The 22,045-nt window shown below is 54.5% G+C and overlaps 1 long non-coding RNA gene across 1 annotated transcript in view; it reads right to left on the reverse strand.

The window, feature by feature from the left end:
• Positions 1-6,387: 6,387 nt before the first annotated feature.
• Positions 6,388-22,045, reverse strand: part of LOC308063760 — a 62,294-nt gene continuing 46,636 nt past the window's right edge. The window contains exon 2 of the long non-coding RNA XR_013928071.1: positions 6,388-7,313. This is a non-coding gene — a long non-coding RNA (uncharacterized lncRNA). The remainder of the gene's footprint in view (positions 7,314-22,045) is intronic.

The raw sequence follows: 22,045 nt of genomic DNA on the forward strand, positions 1-22,045 counted from the left end.
TGCTCAGCTGTGTTGTCTGAAGAATGAAAAACAATAATCAGCTATTTCATTCCTGGGTTCAGCCCTCTTCGCACACTAAATCCCTTGGCAACATCACACCGACGCGATAGCTGAGGCATGTAACCCCCAACCCCGTTTATCTGCGGCTTACACAGACCTCAGTCAAGTCCAAGAGCCCAGTACAACATGCAAAAACCAGAAGAGGTTCAACATCGCTTACGTCCTCCAACACCTTCCTCCAGTGCACAGAACACTGCTCGGGCTCCCCGCATCAAGCTGCTGCTCCTCCTGCAAAGCCCACCACATAAACAGGGCTCACCCTCTGCAGGGAACTTGTAACTGATACAAGAATTACGGACACCTGGATGGGCTTTGAGAGTTACTAAGAAAGGTGGGAGACTGCTGGGGGGAGGAGTAAAAAATTGCTCCCAGGTGCTCTGTCTGGCTCAAAGGTGTGGTTTGCTCCAAGCAAGAATTAAACAAGTGAGCAAAGCTATGTGCAACCCAAAAGTGCATCTTGCAGAGGGGGAAACTGCTGTTCCATAGACAGCCCCTGCAACCAGGACTTGTTTCAAACTCATATGGCAATCACAAATATTCTTATTAGTTAGTTTTGTTTGCATAGCATGACTGCAGGAAGCTCTTGGGCACCGAATATATCCGGTACTAAGCAAGCACAGGCAATGTGGAGTCTCCAGCCTAAAGAGCTTTTGTACCTCCCTGCAACACTCCTAGCAAGGAGCTATTCTAGCAAGGCCAAAGAACTTATAAAAGAAAAAGAAAAAACACCTCAACAAAAAATGTACAAACAGAAAGCAAGAGCCTCTTTCTCATGGGCCATGAAAAATACCATGCACCATTCATGTACACGAACACACCCCTTTTTTTACTTTAAATAAAGAAAATTCTGATTACAAACTAAAAACCACTTTCTGAGCCTTTACACAGCAGTGGCAAGGGAGCACAAGTCCCCGTCACAGCTCAGCCTGCTGAATGGGACAGAGCTCTTCCTCCAAGGAGGTGGGAGAAGTCCAGTGCAGAGACCGAGGCTCAGCTTCTGAGCATCTTCAGACTACGTTTAAGCCCAGTTTGCACCAGCACGCTTTCTCCTAGCAAGGAAACAAAGCCAGACTTTCCCCTTCTGCTTGAAGCTAAACTAATGGTGAAATTCGGCATTTTAGAGAGAAAAAAAAAAAAAAAAACAAACAAAAAACAGATGGCAGGTTAAAACATCTCCCTGGGCAGCAGAGTAGCCCCTTTCCCAGACAAGCCCAGCACATCTCTTCCCTGCTCCATTGAAAGGGTAACCCCCCACCTTTGGCCACTGCAAGGGGGCACCCTGACCTCAGGGAAAGGGGGGTCCCAGGCACTGTAAAATATACAAATGTGAAAAGTGTCTCGGGTCCTCCTGAGCAGTGCCAGCTGCTGGGATCCCACTGCCAGGGAGTGATGGTGTCTGCATGACGGCAGATGTGGGGAGGAGGAAAGACAAGAAGTTCTGGCCTGACCCCAAACAAGTTAATCGAGAAGTTCCTCTTCACTTTAATAGGCTTTAGATCTGGCCTTTAAATCCTAATTTTCTGATGGGGAGGTAACACCCACACCCTTTTTAACAAATTAAAAAAAAAGAGGTTTATAGAAATTGCACCGGGGAGGTTTAGATTGGATATTAGGAAAAAATTCTTCACCAAAAGGTTTATCAAGGACTGGAAAAAGCTGCCTAGGGAGGTGGTTGAGTCAGCATCCCTGGAGGTATTTAAAGGATGTGTAGACATGGTGCTTAGGCACATGGTTAGTGATGGACTTGGCAGTGCTGGGTAAACAGTTGGATTTGACGATCTGTGGTGAATGATGGAAAAGTGGCTGAGTACCAACATCCCCTCAAAGAGCTCTGGAGGCTTTTGCTGAAGGCGCAACCTGTTAGACCAGGGGTATCTTGAGGACAATTACAGAGGGTCCAGTGTCAGCACTCCCAGCCTCTTCTATCCCTACTTTTCATTGGGAAAAAAATACCCAAACCAGGCATGAACAGGATTGTTAGAGCTGCAGAAACCACCTGCACGTGGATGTGGTGAAAGATTTCCATGGAGCCGTAACCTGGCCCAGCCCCAGCAGCAGTGCAGGGGGACAGTGGGTCCAGGCAGCACCCCCAGTCCTGCCCAAAAGCCGCATTCAAATGTACAACTCAATGCCACCATCGCTGTGGCGGTGCCTGAGAGGAGCAGCGGTGGGTTCACCCAGCTCTAACCATAGCCATCATGGCCCTAGCTGCACAGCCCAGAGGTTTAAATGCTTTAATTTCCCCCAGGGTTCTCCTGGACGATGCATCATCACAGAGGAACACTGGTCTGGCACCTCCGGCAAACTGTGGGACCAGAGCGGAAGAGCCCTGGGTCACCTTGCTGCCGTGCTCGGGGCCAGCGTCTCGAGGCTGAAAGCTGGAGGATGCCAAAGGGCTGTGTCCTTGGCTCCCTGCTTGCAGGGAAGCCTTGAGCTGCTCGAGCAAAGGGTCCATGTCTGACACACACATGCACACTCGGAGAAGTATGTAGGAAATGAAAACTGATATTTCCAGCCACTGTTGTACAGATTTCTGATATTTTGGGAGTTTTTCACTCTTTCAGGGGAAAGGGAGCAAGAAAATTTAAATAAAATGAGAAATGGGAAAAACTGCATCTTCAGAAAAGCCCATGCACCTGCAGCCCAGCCATGATGGAGTTTGCTAGAAGCCTCTGAGCACTCTGCTCAGCCTGATGCTGGGTCCCTGTCCACATGCCCCTGCAGCATCCCAGGTGGGATGCATCCTGCACACACCTGCAGCCGCAGCCCGACACCGCTAAGCTGTCAAAACAAACACGGGAACGAAGCGCATGCAGCTTCCAAATCCGCACACCATCGGTTCCGGGACCAAAGCAGGGCCTGGAAATTCCCCCCAAGCTGGCCGGCAGCTCCAGCAGATGGGATTTACAAGCCTCACAGGAAAAATAACATCTAGACGAGCATCTCTAACTGCCTGTAAATACACACCAGATGATGCAGGGACAGATGAAATGGGGCAGAGACAGGGATGAGAATGGAAAACAGCAAGTTGGGGTGGGTGGGGGTGGGTTTGTTCTGTGCTACCCCTCCCAGCTGCTCACCTGGCTTCTTCTCCTCCTCTTCCTCCTCCCTGCAATGGCTCCTGGCTTCTAACTTTGTATTTATTCAACTTCAAGCAAACAAAATTAACCACCCACTGTCCCCAAGCCCTTCCCATCCCAGCTGGACTCTGCTCCCCCTTTTATCCAAGCAGCAGGATGAAAGCAAGCAAGGGGCCTTCCACTCGCTGAGCCTTCTACAGAACAGGATCCTCACGTCAGCAACACAAGGAAAAACAAATCTGGCTTCCCCAGGCCATTGCTCACATCCCTTTGTCCCCAGCAGCGTTGCTGCCAGGCTTGGTACCCTGCACCCTGGGGCGCATCCCTGCCCTGAGCCATCCCTGCTCCTAACAGCATCTGCACCTCGGTCCATGCCTGGTGTGGTCATGGATGCTCTTCTTTGGAGATGGAGCTGGCCCAGGCTCAGGGCTTACCCCGCAGGGAATTACTGAACCGCACACTGGGCTTTTTGCTGATGAAGGAGCTGGCTGCAAAGCCCCCTCTGCCTCTGGTGCACCCAGGGATGGAGGCAGCTGTAAATGTGCTCTAAGCAATGCTCAGGATGAGTGAAAGTGAAGCAAGCACTAAAGAAAGGGGACAGATGGGGAGGGGAAAGAGGCAGTAATTTGGCACTGGGGTAGCAAAAAGGTGCTCTTTAAAGCTGGGCTGGCACGGCTGTAGGTGCAAGCCAGGCTGGATCAGAAGCTTTTCTTGCAGCTTTCAATGCAGGAGTAAAAGGGCCGTAATTGATGGGGCAGGATCATGCATTACCCTTTACAGTGAAAATAAGCACAGGGAAGTGTCCGCCTGCTCCAAGCTGGCCCCACAAATCCAAACGTCATCTGAAAACTGTCCCAGGGCCCACGGCGGGCCAGGGCACGCTGGTGGGGAGCCCACCCGGCACAGGGAGATGCTGCAGGTCAGGGCTGGGGAGGCTGGGGCACAGCAAAGCCAGCCAGTGCTATGCCCTGCATCCCTGCCAGGTGCTCAGCCCCTCACAGGATCAGGCCTGAGCAAAAAGGACACAGAAACAGTTCAAAAGACACTCCTTGAGCATAACTGGCTAAGCACAGAGCACACCCTTATCAGCACCCATAGGCGCCAGACGCTGCAGCACACACAAAAGGCAAAAGGCAGCCCTTGGGCCGAACCAGCTAGTCTTAATATTTACATTTGGTAAAGCAAACCAATAAATCCCCATGAGTTTATCCATGCTTCCAGTTTGTATTTATTAGGAAGAATGACAGGCAGGTTTTCCTCCTGGTTACACAGGTAAATAGCAATACAGCTCCCACACCCTTCCCTTTTCAACGGCCTGGCTTTCTGTTTGCTCACTGTCTCTGAACAAGCTGGGACTATATGACTGACCGACACTAAAGGCAACCAGCCTTTGAAGTAAATATTCATTATGAATTCCAAAAGGTCCTCATCCGAGCACTGAGCTTCCCCCCTCCATCCCCAGAGCAGGGTCTGCAGCCGCAGCGCAGAGGACAGGCAGCACCAGTGCCCATCAGCAGGTCCACGCAGGCTGGGATTAGCAGGCTGCTCCCAGGAGGGGGGATTGCTTCTGAAAAGGATGCCACAGCATGAGCATTGGCCGTGGCATCACTGGTGTGCACTGGACTCCTCAGGTCTGAATGGCCCAGAGCCTCTGCTTTCCCCATGGGAATTCAATCTCCGCACGCCTCAGCTCTCCTACATGGACATCGAGGCAATTCACACACGTAGCTTAACACAAAGTGGCAAGGAGAGATGTAGGGAATACTGCACCTGGCAGCACCACGTCAGCCAGCATCGCTTCTGGCACACTGCCTGGCAGGGGTGACCATGGGACCATCACTTGGGGTGCCCCCCGTAGCCACAGCCTGTATCTCCATCCGGAGAGGTACGCTGTGGCTCCCCAGCAAGCCGAGACAACGGGTGTCACAGCCAGCCCAAAAATCCAGGTTTGACTCACGGGTGAGAACCCCATAACTTGCCCGAGGACTGTTCCTACGCGCTGCTGCTGTCTGGGGCACGGCCCCAGCTCCACCGCAGCTCCCAGACCTGAGAGGAGAAACTACTAGGGAGAGAATCCAGGGGAGCTCAGGGCACCCAGTACCACCAGCCTTACCCTTGTGCTGGTTTGCTTGCCATGGCTCCGCTCTGCACAGATGAGCAAAGGCACCGTGTGCGGCACAGTAACTGCATCCTAGCCTCCTCCTGCGCCCGCAGGACACACTTTCTACCCAGAGAAAAGGAAGAGCAGGGTCACCCTCTGCTTTGGACCTACCTTGAAAAGAGCAGCGGCGAAGGGCAGACCATCACCTCCATCCCACCACACTTCAGGGTGTCCGTGCTCACCACCAAGGCTCTGCTGGCCTGCAGGAACCAGCTTTGGCTGCCGGCAGCTCACCTGTGCCTCCAGGGTGTCATTTAATTGATGCAAATTAGTTCGACATTGGCTTTTGTTAGGGCCTCCCCAAACCCATCATCACCACAACAAAAATCAAGTGAAGTTTCATGCATTTCTGGGCTTTGCTGTTCTCTCATAGTTTTGCCCAAGGGCATAACATGGCTCTTAAACTCTCCGAGGTGCTTGTGAGCTGAGTAATGGATTTCAAAGGAAAGGACCCAAGATTCCATGTTTCTGACCATGTTTCCGCAAGTTTGTCCCAGTGGGGACTCACCATGCAGAGAAAAGAAGCCAGGGCTATGCAGAGAACCTACCAGTTACACCAGTGAGTTTGACAGAGTCACCGTGGTTGCACACCGAACAGATACACTGAATCCATGCTCATGAGGCTACTGTGCTTTTTACATGAAAGGACACCTGTGGTTCTTCCTCAATCTTAAAAAAAACAATAACAGGCTATTTCCATTACATAAATATCCTTTTTATGTTGCATTTCCACACGGCACCTTCCGGTGCTTCGCATCAAGTCTGCAGGGTGGGAGGGAACACACGGCCAGAGACATGGAGCAACACGATTTAAGGGGAACTAATTTGGGTTTCAGTCGCTTTCGGAGCAGGAGGCGTGCTAGGGGCAGCTCAGGAGGTGATGGTTAAGGGTTGCAGAAAGTGGAGGGGGAAAGGACAGGGGAGAAATTTTCTGCAAAGCAAAGGCATTAAACTCCTGGCCTGGCTTCGTTAGGGCAGAGCCGTTTGCCAGAGCGCTGGTTTCCTGTACAATCAAACGCATCCCCTCGATAGGGCCATGATGTAAGTGTGGCTGAGCCAAGGCAAACGGAAAAGAACATCAAGCACTCACAGAGGCAACGGGTTTTATTAAGAAGTTTGTTTCTGAGGGTGACATTTTCCCCCATGTTGACGTTCCCCTCGCTGTGGTTTGGCATGCCCTGCTCCTGCGCCCACTCCCCAGCACCATCTGGGCTGGGGTCCACAAAGAATCTGCTGGGGCCGAGGGGGCTCCGTCGACTGCAGCAGAACGACCCTCCCCCAGGCCACCCAACACCCATGACACAAGATGAGACTCTGCCAGACAGTTTTAAACCCCGGAGCACCACAATCACCAGCTCAGCTTCTGCCCCATGGCTCTTCCGAAGGGTTTCACCCCTCCAGTTCCCACCACAGGCATCAGCACTTTGTGAACGCCACGTGCTGTGGGCTGGGCCCAGCCATCCTCATGAAAAGCCCAAAACACCAGCAGGCATCAAAAAAAAGAGCAGAGAGGTAAAAAAAGAAAAAAAATCCACAGCTGGTTCCCTGGAACCAGGCAAGCACTTAGTCCTTCACAGAGAAAAGCATGGAGCTACTGTTTGACCCACGAGCATTTCGCCAGTCATCGCCAGCACTTCCCAGCCAAAAGGATAATTTCCAAAGCCCAGCAGCTAATTAAGTTCTTTCGGCTCTGCCTGGGGCTGGGAGCGAGGTCAGTGCTGGGAGGAAACCGCCCTTGCTGGGCTGGGGACATAGAGCCCAGTAAGCGTACGAGGGCAGCTGGTGGGGAAGCTGTTTTCAGTGGTGGGCACTGGGTGAAGGAGCTCCTGATGCTCCGTTGCTCCCTGGTGAGCTCAGGGAGAGCTGCTGGTCCCTGCTGTCCCTCTGTCTGTCCTTGCAGCTGAAGTGCTTATCCTCAGGAGGATGCTCCGGGGTGTTCTGGTCATGATGAGCGCTGCAGCACCTTGCTGTCTCCTCTCAGGTCCCCACACCCCGAGCCTTCGCCAGGGACCCTGTGAAGGAAAAACACAACGTTAATGGAAGGTCCCAGCTGGGAGGCAGCTGGTTGTGATGAAGCAAGTTGTGGTTCCTCTTTGCCAACAAAATAAATGTTTGGAGCAATGCATAAAAGAGGAGACACGCCAGTAGCCCCAGCGCCTCCCCTAAAAGCACCTTCAGCACTGGTGCCTTGGAGCTCACCCTATGATCCGCAGCACCGATGGCCCCATGCTTTGGAGGCTGAAGCCCATCCCAAGCCCTGGATCTTGGGACTGATGGGGACCAGTTGTGGCTGCAGAGGCCACATCTAAGCAGGCTGGGAGGAGCTCTGCATCCACAGCAGCTCTCAGTGACAGCTGAGCCACCGGCGCTGCCATCCAGATGCCGAGAGCAGAGGATGTGCTGACAGCACCCATGGCGAAAGCAGCATTACTCAGCCACGCCACTCCAGAGAGCCCAAAAGCAGCGGCAGCCCCAAGGCTGGGCTCCCATGGGATCAGCAGACATCACGTGGGGCTGTGGGATAGCGCAAGGGTGGATAAGAGACATAGCCGGGGGCTGATGGAAGAAAATCAAATGGCCATTTCCTTGCGGCCGGCAAAACAACGGCATCTGGGAACACAGAGGAAGGGAAAGCAGCTCGTCTTGTTTGTGTGTCCGTGGGCTGCACTACGCGGCCCAAGGGATGTGCAGGTCGCTGATTTAACATCCCAGTGCTGAGCTGGGTGAGCAGCAGTGAGACCACCGAGGACTGCATGGGGAGGGGAGCCACGGGCAGCTCGGGTAGCTCTGCCTGAGCTCAACCTCCTCTACATACCGGGGAGGCTGCAGCCGGCCCATGCCCATCCCTGTGGCCTCACTGCTGTCCTGGGCAGCCCCAGAGGAGCCGGCAGAAAGGGGGTCTCTTCCCAAGCTGCCACAGACGTTTGGAAGGAGACTGGGAGAGGAAAACAGTCAGACAGCAAAATGAGAACGGATCTCATTTGTCCATCTCTGTCCACGGGCTCCTCACCTACAACCTCTCAGATCAGCTGCAACATACTGGAGGATCCAGACTCCACCATTAACTGTGGCACAACCAGGTCCATTTGGCTCAGACAAGCTCTTGGCCCATTTGGGGAGATTAATCATTTCTCTCCTCTTTGGTTCTGACCCTGCTCACTCCGTAAGATCATTAAACAGCTTTTCTCCCAGTCACACCCCACCTGGCTCCCCATTCTGCTCCAGCATTAACTAGAGGCACACAGAAAGAAGGATAGACGTTTATACTCATTTATCGTGCAACACTTATCATCTGTTTGCTTTGGACTTCTCAAGGAATATGTGGAAGCAAGACTGGTACCTCCTGGCCAAGATATCACACCCTCAGCAGTGCAGTGTGGAGGTATAAACCAGCCCCCAAGCCCCTTCCCCGGGGGAAAGCCTGACAATCAGCTTTGGGCTTTTGGAGAAGAAAGAGCGCAGCGTCTCCGAGTTTGCAAAACCCTGTGCGCAAGTGTCCCTGGCTCTTGTAAATGTGTTAAAAAATAAAACCCTTTAAGAGCTTCCAGATGTTCTGTTTATGTTGTGGTGTTACCCAGCTCCATCCTCCGGAGGCCAATACACAGCCTCAATGAAATTGCAGCAGCCAAGGGGAAGGCAGGGGGAGTGGAGGAGGTCGGAACCCTTTTCCTCCTCTTTCCCCCAACTTCCCAACTTTGCCTGTTAACTCCCATGCTGCTGGCAAACATGCCGAGAGTGGCTGCAATCCTCCCTCCTGCTGTGAGCATCTCCCTGCCTCACAAGCATCACTGGGGTTTGCAAGGCACTAACCCCAAATACCCAGACTCTGGGGATCACTGCACAGCGGGGTCTGGGACAGGGCAGGGAGCTAAATGCAACGGTGGTGCCACCCCAGAGGCACCCAGTGCCCACCAAGAAGGTCCAGAGGGTCCAACCCCACTGCATCCATCTACCCATCCACCTGAGCAGGCCTTGAATGTCTACCAAAAACTACCTGATGCTGGTGTGAAGATGTGACAGGGCAAAAAGCCTTGTCAACGAGCCTTGGGCGTAGCTGAGCACACGTAAGTGTGTGTGCAGAAAGCCCGGCTCAGGACTCTTTGCACAGGGCGGTGCAGGTCCAGCGCACTGCTTTTGAAGTTCCCTTGAGTGAGCTGCATGGTTAGTAGCAATCAAAGCTCCATAAAGGAGCGATAGCACAGCTATGCGCGCAGGCTCTGATGTGTTATCTCCCCTCCCCGGCGGGAAGGAGGGCAGTCATTTCTGCGGCTCATTTGAAAGCGTGTTAGTGCCCAGAGATCAAAGGCGCTTCCTGATGCGCTCCACCCCGGCGAAGCCTTTTGGCCAGCGCGGTCCCTCCTCGGGTCGGGATGCAGCTGCAGCAGCGCGGGAGCATGGCGCGGTGCAGGAACCGCCATACAGCCACACGGATGGGAACACCAGCAACAGAAGCATGTCCAGCCCGGGCAGCTGCTGCAGGATGTGCTTCTGCCCACTAGCACATCCTTCCTGCATGGATTAGGTACTTGTTTGTCTTCAACACTTCAGAGCCCAGGCAGGTTCAGTGCTATGTGGGTGCCCCAGTTTAATCACGCAGAGCACTCCGTTTTGTCCCAGAGACACCCTCAGTGAAGGACCATCCTCCCCAGACTCTAGTGATCTGAACAAAACCAACTCAGGACAAACCTCCCTCCTTCCCCCCTCTGCACATCTCCCAGCACTAAACCTACAAAGACAGCAACGTCGCAGGTGCAATTTATTTTTTCCCCTGGGCCGGTTGCCTCCCACAAACCCCATGCTCCCCAGCGAGGCATCATCTGCTTCCCCGCACCCTGGACCGCTCCAGCCCTGGGAGGACCAGCAGCAGCACAGCCAGGCCACACACTTCGAGCCCTGAGGCCACCGGTGCCTCCTGGACACCAGCCCCCGCGCTGCTGTTGTTCTCTCCATGAGCCCAGCGCAACGCCCCGGGAGAGCAGGGGCGAGACAGCAGGCGCTGGAACCAAGGCACGAGCTGCCTCCACGCACAGCAGCAGCCCGGGAAGAAGAATTCATCTGTCCGGAGCAAACAGAGGAGGAAGCACCGAGTTTGCAGCAAGAACGCTGATCATGTGTGCATTTGGAGATGGGGATCTGCCTCCTGCCCCATCCCCCCAAACACATGTTTGCAAAGGAGCAGAGCAAAGCACAGGAATAGAAACAGGACTTTCGGCTATGGAGGATGGGAGCATCGCGTCTACAGACAGCTTGAGCACAAACTGTGTGGGCAGCAAAGCCAAACAGGAAAGGAAACCAAGAGGCAGGGAAACTATTCTGGCAGCGCTCACGTTATGGCTCGCTCAGCACTCATACCTCCCTGCTGCTGCCTCTCCTGGGTGTCCCTCCCTCAGACCCCTCGCCCTGCTCAGACATGCCCCAATTCCACTTATACTGTCAAAACACTTCCCATCCAAAGAACTGGATTTAGAAAAATGCAGCTGGAGAGCTAGAGCCTGTTTGCAGGAACCGGTCCCAGCACCGCCGCGTTAGCACCTCGCTGCGCTGTCCCCGGGCATACCCGGGCAGGGCTCAGCCTGGCCCCAGCCCCCGCAAAGGGCAAGGGCAGCTCCGACGTGGCCAGGGCTGTGGAGAGGAACGGGGACCTGGACACGTTAAGGGACCTGCAAAGGGATGGGGCTTCAGACCGACACAGCCAGGTTGGTCTTACCACTTCCAAACTTCCAAACTGTGGAGGCGAGGGGCGGCAGGAGGGACACACGGGGCTGCGATGTGCCCTTCACATCCCCGCCAGTGGTTTGGTACCGGCTTTAAAGCGATTTACAGTTTAGAGATGCAGGTTTATTCACATGCCCCAACGTGCTTAATGACCAAAGCGCTCTTCAGTGAACCCAGCAGTGGATTGTAAAATAAAGTCAATGAGGCAAGTGGATTAAAGAAAAAAAAAAAAGGGCGAAAGATCTAAGAAAGATGAAACGGACCCGTTGAGTCACAGCCTTCGCCTGCCAACATGCCATGTCCTCCCGAGCCTCGGCAACCTCCTGCTAGGGGACAGCCAGACCTCCTGCAAATGGACCCCCGCTGCCACCATCCCCCCCTGTGCAAGCCGCCCCCCCAGGCAGGTCAGGGCAGGGTTTGAACCCGGTGCTGCCGAGGGGACCCATCCATCACTCCCTGCTTGTTTGCACGTGTCCCATCTCACACGGGGCTCCTCGCAGCTCGTTCCTCCTCTCCTCCTACCCACCGGCTCTGCCGAGCCAGCCCCGCGCCAGTGCCAGCAGAGCCCCCCACGATGGGCCATCCCACGTCCACAGGCCAACAGTTATTGTCAGGAAAAGACAAAGCTCGACAGCGCTGCTAACTAACCCACGGCTGTGCCTGAAACACAGCAGGGGCTGCAGGAAAAACTGGACCTTTGCAGGGTGCCTGCCCCATGCCCTCCCCGCGCCCCAGCAGGATGCAGCCTTTCCAGTGCAGCCACTGCCTGGGAGTGCTGGCTCAGCACCGCTGCAGAATGACTCCCAGCAGCATACCATGGGCACACACTCCATTGGGGTCTCTCCAGCTCCACCACCATGGCACAGCAGAGGTGACAACCCCAGGAGGTGACCTGGGGTGGGAACCTGGGATCCTTGGGGAAAAAGTATCCTTGCCATGCTGCTCATTCCACCACCAGCACTGTGAGATGTGCTGCACCCCAGCGTGGCACGTGGCAGGACATCCAGCACCCCCCTGTCTGAAACTGCTGCCTCCAGCTACCTGCTCACACACAGTGGCAGCGTGGCCACTGGGCTCCACAGAGGGCTCAGACTGGTCCTGGGGACCCCTCAGCCCCGGTGGCATCTTGCAGCTTCAGCTGGTGCAAGCAGCGCACTTCCGCCATGGACCACCAGGCACTCCTGCCAAGGGGTGGGTGAAGCCCACCCGAGCGTGGGTGGGTGGGTGGGCATGCGTGGCAATAACCCACAAGCACCATGCCAGGGGGCCACTTCTCCCAGTGAGGAGCCAAGCTGGCCACAGCACAGGCACCAAACCCCAGCCTGGTGTCCCACGGAGACCCTCAGGTGGTAGAGATAAGGACCCCAGCAGTGACCAGCCTGTGTGACCCCATCCCACACTGTCCCCAACCTGCAAATGAACATACAAGATTTCAGCATCCAGAGCTGCGTGAAAACCACACTCAGAAGGGATCGTTCTTCTAAGAAAGCCGAGTGATCCAGAGGGAAAAGCGGGGGGCAGGAGTGGGGAGCCCAGCCTGCCCCCAGCTCTGCCTGACCTTGTGCACCTCAGCAAACAGCTTCTCCCCATCTCCCCATCCTGCCTCCTTGGACACATCTTTGTCTCACTCAATGTGGCTTTAATCTGGCCACAAAGAAGCCCCCAGGCTCGGGGTGACCCTTCGACACCGCTGCAAGACAAATGAACCTTCTCCTTAAACCACCAGACTCCGTTGCCAGAGCCAACCTAATTCCCAGAGTTTCAATCCAAAGAGATTATCTTCGTTTACTAACCTAAGCATACGATACAAAAAGCCTTGCCAAAATCCCAGCCAGCCTCAGGAGCGATGTCATTAAAACTCCTTCAGCCAGAGGAAGCGAAGCAAGTGTTTTGTTCCCATGCCGCCCTTTCTGGTAACGTGTTAATAAATAACTGTGGCCCAGACAGGTGCTGTCAGCTTCTGCCATGAGTCATCGACCTGCCACGGTGCAAACCACCGTGAGTCACGGGGAGACGGTCCCTTTAACCAAACGCACATCCACGTGCCTGCCGAGTGCCAAGGGCTGAGGGGGGACGCTCTGTGCTGGAGCATCGAGGGGTCAGGCTGTATGAGATGCCCGAGGGGTCAGGCTGTATGAGATGCCTCTCTCAATACTGGCTGTTTAACCCACAGATAGCAAAGGGTATTTGTCCAGAGCTCGCTCTAAGATGCAACACCCCAGAAAAACTTGCAAGGTTGAGATGCAGCAGGTTGAATTTGCAGAAAGGGTCCCGTAGCTGCTCCCAGCATCACAGCAGCCTCCCGCTCTCCGGAGAAATGAAAGGCAATAGCTGCAATTACCAGCGTGCACCAGCTGCATCCCGGAGGATCAGGGTCCAGGAGAGATGCTGCTGTTTGCCAACCCCACCAGGATGCGCTCAGAGCACAGCATCTGCTGCAGCCCAGAAACATCGCTCCCAGCACCAGGTGCAGGTTTCCTCCTCAAATAACACCCTGATCAACACCCTGAGACCTAAACACAGGCACTCACCCTAGAATAAGTAAGACTAAAAATACAACTTTTAACCCCCCCAACAGAAACACCTCTGAGGAATTTCTTGTTGCTCACACACTCCAACCTGTTCTGCATGTGGGATGAGGCTGCCTCCTTCTCTGGCTCTTTCTAGCAATTTTCCCCCCTCCTTCCCCGCAAGAAAAGGCCACTTTTTTTTTAAAGCAATGTGTCATGTTGAGACTGACAGGCAGCTGAAAGAATGAAGAAAGTCCCATTCTCCTTCATTTTTGCACCAAGATGATAGGCACAGAACGATGTTGGGGCTTGGACAACACGGACTCCCCGGAGAGGCTGCAGGCAGGTTTCGGGCAGGCTCCAGCACCCAGTGACAGTTCTGGCTCCTTTATTAAAAGCATCCCCAAAGTCATAACCCTCTGACAGACTGATCGATGGGCCTGAGCAGCAAAACGATGTTCCCCGAGCATGAACTGTTTACCTCCCAGCATTTCTGCTTCTCCTGCTGGACTCCAGCAGTCCCCACTGTGGGCCAAGCAGCTACCCCTTGGTTTCTGCCATCAGCGGGAGCCCCTGATGATCCACCTGATAACTGGGTTCTTCCGAACGACGTGGAGGGCTTTCTCCCCTCCTCTTCTCACCAACAGGGAGAGCAAAGCCTGAACCCCCCCTCTGGCAAAGGGGATGCCCGAAACCGCAGAGACCACATCCCGATCGACCATGGGGTGGGTGATCTCCAGCACAGACATAAGGGCTTCCCACAGCCCCAGGCAGCCCCACATTGCTCCCCCACCACCTAAATCCTCCTTTGTTAGGGCCAAACTAATTCAGCCTTAACGCACAAATGCCTTTGGATCTCACTTAATCCTGTAGCAAGCTCTTCCCCTTTGCAGGCTACAGGTGTAACCCACCACACCGGCTGCCTCCCTGCATCCTCACCCGATTTGGGCACTTTGATACCCACCAGGCTGTGGTGGGCTTTGCAGGCAGGGGGTGGGGCAATCTGCCAGGAATCACCCTCCTGCTGACCGGCAGAGCCTGGGGAGAGGGGCCAGGCGCTCTCTCCTTCCCACAGCAGCCCCCTACCACAGCAGAGCTGCTCTCCCAACTTCCCCGAGCGGCTCCTTTCCATCCCCCAGGCTCAGCCTTGCCATCCTCTGGGTTCTCACACTGAAAGAGACACAGATGCCAGTGCAGCATCACACAAAGGCACAAAGCAGCATTTGCTCTCCACCAGCACAGTATCTCCCCATATTTTGGGCTGCCTAATCCCAGAGAGAGAGAACACGGAACACTCAGACCCTGCATTCGGGCTCCTCTTGAGCACGCTGGGGTCCCCTCGGAGCAAGACCTCCACTCCCTGCCTGCTCCAGCAGAGGCAGAGGACGGTGGAGGAGCTCCTGGACATAGCAGGTGGGATAGGACAGCACCGCAAAACCAGTCCTGGTGCATTAATCCCAGACTATTTCCAAGGCAGTTTGTGACTGCTGAGCTGCGCCCCGGGCTCTTCCTGGGGCTCCACATCCCACGTTTGTGCAAGACAGGCCTGAACTGGCCCGGCTGTCCAGGCAGGGGTTGCACGACTGCCCGCCCCCCCCAACCCCCCCCAGCACTGCCAGCGTCCCCCCGGGCTGCTCTGCAGCACCTCACGCATCCAAGCAGAGGCAAGCAGGGATGGATCTCCAGGATATAAAGGATTACAAGGGGGTACCATCCTCATTCTCACACACCTCCCTGCACACCCATGCTGGTGCAGCATTGCACTGGCTCACAGGATGGGAAAAGTGCTGCAAAACCTTCTGGGTTGGCTCCAGGGAGGTGATGCGTTCGGCCACGCAACCCACAGGGTCCCATCCTGAGGATGAGCTCCTCTTCTCATTGCCTGGTGATGTTCAAAGTCCTCACATCTGGGTCAGGGTATTTTTTGGAAAGCTTTGAATCAGGGAGTGAACATAGACAAGGGTGCAAAAGCCTCTACACTGGATTCCTGCCCTTGCTGGAGGCAGGATCCCTGCCACAACCCCCTGCCCTCTGAGAACAGCCCCGTCAGGGAGGCAAGAGAGGAAAAACCATCCGGCTGCACATTTATTTTGTGGCTTTGAGCTGATTTCTATCCCCAGGGATTACCAATTTAAGCAGTGTTTTTTCCTGTTCTGACCCTAAGCTGATTAATTCTCTGTGCCCCTTTCTCCCCCCATTCCCCTGCTTCCTTGTGCATGAAAAAATGAGGATATGAAATGCTGGCAAAGTGTGCCAAGGCAGTGCCATGCACGCGGGGAGAGCAGGGCTGCAGCCGCTCAGTGCAAGCCCAGCAAAGGCAGGATGCTCCCCCAGCCTGCGGCGGGCCAGATCCTGCCTCCCCTACAGGGCCATCAGTCCTCTGGCTCTGGGTGTGCAGTCAGGTTCAAACCCCAGTTTTAGTGTCTTTATCTTCTTAGTGCAAAGGAACCGATATCCCCGAGGGAGGGGAGAAACCTCCCCATCCGCTGATCCCAGCCCGTCAGGGTAAGGCCCATCGGCACCAGCATCACTCTCCCAGTGCAATGGAAACAACTGGCTTGTACCAGAGACGCTGGTGCGGACTCATCCAAGAGGAGCGCAACTTGCCCTGGCATGATCCAGCTGCTGCTTTCCGACTGTGGGAGCCTCCTCTTCCAGGTGCCGTTGCTCACGGCGGCACGTAGCCCAGCACACCAGCGAGCCCCATGACACACCGGGGTTTGCTGCTCTGAAGGAGAGGAGTAGGGGACGCTCCGTGACTCTGGGGTGCAAAAGCTGCAATTCTTGGGGAGCCTCCAGGGTGTTGCCTTCAGGGCTTGTCTTTGCTGAGGTGATGCAGGAGCTCAGGGACAGGCTCCGATGGGACAAGCCACCTCCCATCGCCTGCCAGCACCATGCCTACACAGGGGCTCCTCACCCATTTGGCTCTAGCAGCCACAGAAAAGGAATTTTGTTTGCAGAGTCTCTGCATGAGAGTGTGGTCCCGCATGGGGGACAGCTCAGGTCACCCTTTCCCCAAAATCCTGTGCTAAGACCGGCTTTCACTCCCAGAGCTGATCCATCACACCCAGCTAACCGAGGCGGATTAACCCTTTGCCACCTTAGGGCAGCTCTGCAGCCACAGACGCTCCCACACCCTTCAAAATCCAGATGCCATCCCACGGGAGCCACCAAACACTGACCCATCCACTGCTCCTCTTTGTGGTACCACCTCCACAGCATCCCTGGCTCCACCGAGCCCCAGCACCCCTGCGCTGGAGGGAGATCTGTAACAGACGATAATCCCCAGCTAATTGCCTCCAATCGCCGAGCAAACCCAGAGCAGACGCCAGGTACGGCAGAGCATCTCCTACACGCCGACACAGGCACCGCCAGCTCTGCCCCACGGTAGGAAAGCCCGGCACACACCCATCCCTATAAAAAGATAATTATACAATCTGCGGTGGCAAATTAGCACAGCAAAACGCTGTTTAATTCTCACAATGGACCTCAACACCGGATCAAGGGGTAAAATTACCTCTCACCTGCAGTGAGATGGGCCCCCGGGTCAGGATTAGGGCTTATTGCTGAGGCAGGGTGGGAAGATTCAAAAACTGCCCTCACCCAAAATTTGGCCTTTGGAGAGGAGCGAAGTTGGGCCGTTTGTCCTTTCTGGATGCTTGAGACTGGTGAGCAACAACAACAACAAACCTTCGTGGGCATAAACTGAGGCAGAAATCTGAACCACGGTTTCACTGGTCTTTTGGTTTCAAATGGTCAGGCGTAAAAGTTGGAGATGTTGGGGTTTTTTTAAATCACTACATTTAAATAACTTCCCTTTAAGTGGAACAGAAAAAATGCATAAAACAACCAAGTCTCACAGTTGGTCCAGTCCAACCCAAGGACATGCAGCCAAAAGAACAAAATAACCCCGCTTCAGATACACGCACAACTCACAAACCATCCTCAGGGGACACAGAGCCCCGTGTCCTCCCTCGGCGTGACAGCCCTGCCACCCCCCCATTCCTGCCCTGGGCTCTCCCCATCGCAAACAGGGACAGAGAAACAAATCTGCCACCTCCTGCCCTTTGGGGCCTGAAGCGAAAGGGGAAAAGTGTAAGAAAAAGGTCTTTGTTTTAATTCAAATTTGCTGAAAGTGGGAAAGGCTCTGGAGGGAAAGCAAGTTTTTAAAAAATAATTTTAATGGATATTAAAAAAAAAATTACTCTTATTACACCCTCACTAACACAAATCTATTGCCGATAATTCTGCAAATGGAACTGAACCACGCGTGGCCGCGTTTGGGATGATTTGGCATCACCCAGGGACGCCGTGCCGTGTCTCTCGTGGGCAGTCCCACGTGGTAACATCCATCATTGACCCTCAGCAGGGGACTTCTGCACTGCCACGCTCGGCAAGAGAGCTCCCAAATTCAGTTCCTGGGATGGAGGAGGTTCACGGTGAAGGTTTGGTGACCCCTGAAAGTCCCTCGGGACCGTTCCCAGCAGAAGGAAAGCAAGCAGCACCCGCCAGCCGGGCCAGCCATGGGGGTGACCTCGGCAGAGGGCACACAGAAATGTACTTTCAAGCCCAGCGTTTCCTAGAATTAGTCAGGAATTTTTTGAAACTGTTACTGGCTGAGAAATGCCAATTGGTTGAAACTTAAACTTAATGCAGGAATATAAAAATGTAGGTCAGTAAAAAAAGCATCCAAGTGAAAAGCTCCTTGTTCCTCGGCGCAACACCTCGTCCGACCAGCCCTGCGGTGCCATCCCCAGGCAAAAGGCGTGGGGAGGGCTCGAGGTGAGGGGCACCTGGAAAATGTCTCAAACCTCAGGGTTTTTACAGGGCACAGCAGCCGTTCCTGTGGTGCCTGCGGCCAGAGGACAGCAGCAGTGCCATCGCAGTGGGGCTCGTGCTGCCAGGGCATGCTCAGCCCGCCCCGGCTTGCCCTCAGCCACAGGGCAGACATGGATTTCGCACAATTTCTATGTTTTTCTTAGTTATTGCAGGTACTCTGCTCTTCAGTTTAAAGCACAGACTGCAATGGAGCAGTAAACGCCTGCTCCCATCATCGGGACAAAATCAGCCTGGGGTTTTCTGCATCCCCTGGGGCAAAGCAGGGAGGGGAAAGCCAAAAGGCAGCAATTTCCCAGCACAACGTTAAATGCCACCAGAGCAGTGCTGCCACCCCTCGAACAGCGTCCTGACATTTGATCCCAAAAACCCACCAGCTGGGGTATAAAGGCAGTGGAGTTTCATGTGCCCCGTGAAAGAGTCCGAAAGCATCCCAGAGTCAAACAGGGTTTGCTTAGGCAGGGGCGCATCCGAGGATTTGTCATCCAAACCCTGGCAGCAAACAGCGGCAATTCTGTGCTGGCCTCTGGGATAAACCCCTTCGGCTCAATCGATCCAGCCACACGAGCATCTTCGCCCCCTAATTGATATCCAATGGGAGATCGACACAGGAACGGATCTTCAGGAAAAATCCATCTTACAGAAAAAAATGGATGATTACCCCAGCAATCGTGGGGCACCCCCCAGCCCTCTCCCCTCCTGAGCAGGGAAATAGCCGATCCCTTTTCAACACTTCCACATATCCTAGCTGTAATTTACAGAGCTAATTTAACCACACGCAGCCGCGCCTGCGCCCAGCACTCACCATGCAGCACTGAGCTGAGCCCTCTGCAGCACGCCGCAACAGCCACCTCCTGCAATTTGATTTTTGTTTGCTTTAATTGAGAAAGGGGAAAAAAATAGAAAGAAGGAAAAACCCCTCTCCCAACCCCATGGTTTCATTTTTCAGGTGCCTTGATTTATCGATTGCCCTATTCCCTTTTAATAGGCTCTCCCTGTCCGGAGCCAGGGTGTTTCCTGCGGGAATGCAGCATGCACTGTGGCTCGAGGGGGTCCTGCCACGTGCAGCCCAGGTTAGGGCCTCTCCTGCTCCCAGCAAGGAGACCAAGTCCTCAGCATCATCACTTTGATTTGAGGAGGAAGACAGCCGGGTGCAGCTGCATTCCTTCTGGATGCTGCTGTAGCCTCCATCCCTCCATCCCGAGCAGGCTGCGGTCCAGCCCTGCTCAGCCCCAGAGGTGGGTCTCCCCCCTTGCAGGCAGCAGGCACCTTTCGGGTCTCTGACCCCCCTTCCCAGCACCCAGACAACAAAAGCAAGTCTACAGCAAAGAAAACTTCCAAGAGAAACACTTTCACGTGATAAGGAAAGAACCACAGGCACAAAATGTGATTTTTTCAAAGCTACACCCACTGCTATGTTGGTTTAAAATCCATCCCGTTTCCCCAGAGACAAAACGTTGCCAGTGCTCCAAGAAACCCAACTGCTCGTCCTGCAGCCAGCAGGTGACCCTCACCCCATGCTCACCAGCATCACACCAGCAAACCCACGGCATCACCTATCGGGGTGATGAGACCTGAACAGCTGAGGCAGCCGAGCAAAGCTGAGGCACCTGGCAAGTTTGCAAGAGATGCTTCAGATTCATATATGTGAATTTTCTTGAGTTCATTTTGTTTCGGAATACAAACGTGCGCTTCTGCATATAACATAGAAAATTAATGGGGTTAAGCTTTCAGAGCTGACTCTCTCTCCAGCACATAACCATCCTCCTTTGAACACCTCGGAAAACCAGAGCAGCACTAACTACGCCACACCAGCACGGAGCTCGTGCTCCCCTCGGCACAGCATGCTCCCCCAGGAACCAGGACCAACACGAGCAAGCATCTCCTCAGCAGCCCGCTGCAGGATGCGGGTGAACCCCTCACACTGGAACGTTACCCCCTTCCTCCCGGGTGCAATTTTATGGCTGAAGCCACCAAGCCGGGGTTTGGGAGGGGAAGCCCGAGGGCAGAACAGCTTCACCTCAGCCCCATCCTTAGGGCAGGCAAGGAGATAAACCCGGCTAGTGCCGGCGGAAGGTGAGATGAGCCTGGCACTGCCCAGCTTTCCTCCCACCACCCTCCTCCCCCAGCTCCCTTTGTTGCCTTGGGCATGATCCACGGCACGGTGCCCACAAGAAGAATTCCCAGCGGATGAGATCTACATCTCATTTAATTAAATTTTTCCTTTTAGATGAAATAAGAGGACTCTGCTGAGCCAAGGGCTGGAGGAGTAGAGCTGGCCAGCCGCCAAGCCCTGAGCCCACTGGGTTTTCCCTCCCAGGCTGGATGCAGAAGCCGGAGGAGAGGCTGACCCAGCATCTAGGAGGGTGCTCAGAGGAGCTGGAGACCTTTGGATACATGGCCAGGGAAGATGAGTGAAAACGCATCCTTTACCAATGGAGATCCACATGCAACCCAGCTAACCCATCCCATGCGCTGGGTTGCTGAGGGCAGGGAAGGACTCGATGAAATGCATCGTTTGGGGGTGGGACAGCCCCCGCGGTTTTCCAGCTTTTCGGACTCTCTTCCGCAGATTATCCCCAATTCCAGACCTGGGCCAGGCAGTCATTTGGGAGCCAGATCCCCACCCTGCTACCCATTAAGAGCAGTCAAAAACCACACTGCAATGTGCAGGACTTCAAGCAGCAAAACTAAAGGGGAAAACTGGACACCTACCCCCACCTGCACCCCTTCACCAGCCCCTGTGACAAGGGGGAGAACCACCAGCTCCAGCCTCCAGCTGTTCAAGGCTCCTTAAAACATCTCACTGAAGATGGTGATGTTAAATCTGCCGCTGCACCCTGCGGAGCAGCGGGTGCATCCCCCAGCTCCCGCCTGCCCACTGGCACAGCTCCACCAGTTCAGACTGGGTAAAACTGCTCGAAGCCGCATTTTTCATCAGCGCAGGGAGCAGGCTTGGCCTCTCGACAACCAGGGCTTTTTTAAATAATATATATATCAGTCTAGCTACGCTACTGGCTGAGCCCCAGATGACTGCAACTGGGGCCAATCCCCAGGATAAACACAGCCTACCTGGGTTTATAAGTGCCAGAAGCATGTAGGCACCATGCACGATCTCTTATATAAACAGCACTGCAAAAACAGCCCTGAGCACTGTAGGAACACTTGTAGTACGCACCGTACACGAGATGAAGTGTTTGGGAACATTACTGCAATGGATCCCGGGGGGGAGATGCTTTCCCTCCCTCCTGCCTGCCCCATGCATCAGCCTTAAAGGCAACCCTGAGCACGAGGCTCGGTCAGAGGAGGAGGATGGTGTGCTGCAGCCCAGGATGCTCTCAGCCACCCAGGGGTATGTGACATGCAGGTGGAGATGCCTCCACATCACTTACGCCTGCTGGGGAAGGTACAATCCTGGGCAACCAGCACAGCAAGGGGCTGGGGTGCAGCGGAGCAGGCAAGGTTGGACCCAGCCCTTTGGATGGGCACAAAAGGAAAAAAAAAAAAAAAAAAGCTGCAGAAAAGGCCACAGGCTATGGGAAACCCAGGACTGAGGTCTCAGGCACACTGGCCCTGCACGAGGTGCAGCTGCTCTGCATCTGCACTTACAGAATGAAGGCTCCTGGCTCCAGCAGCGCTGGTCCCCACCGTAACACCTCATCTTGCAGAAGGAGCGAGGAAAG

The sequence above is a fragment of the Falco punctatus genome (genome assembly GCF_963210335.1).
Source record: "Falco punctatus genome assembly, chromosome: 1".
Lineage (NCBI taxonomy): Eukaryota > Metazoa > Chordata > Aves > Falconiformes > Falconidae > Falco > Falco punctatus.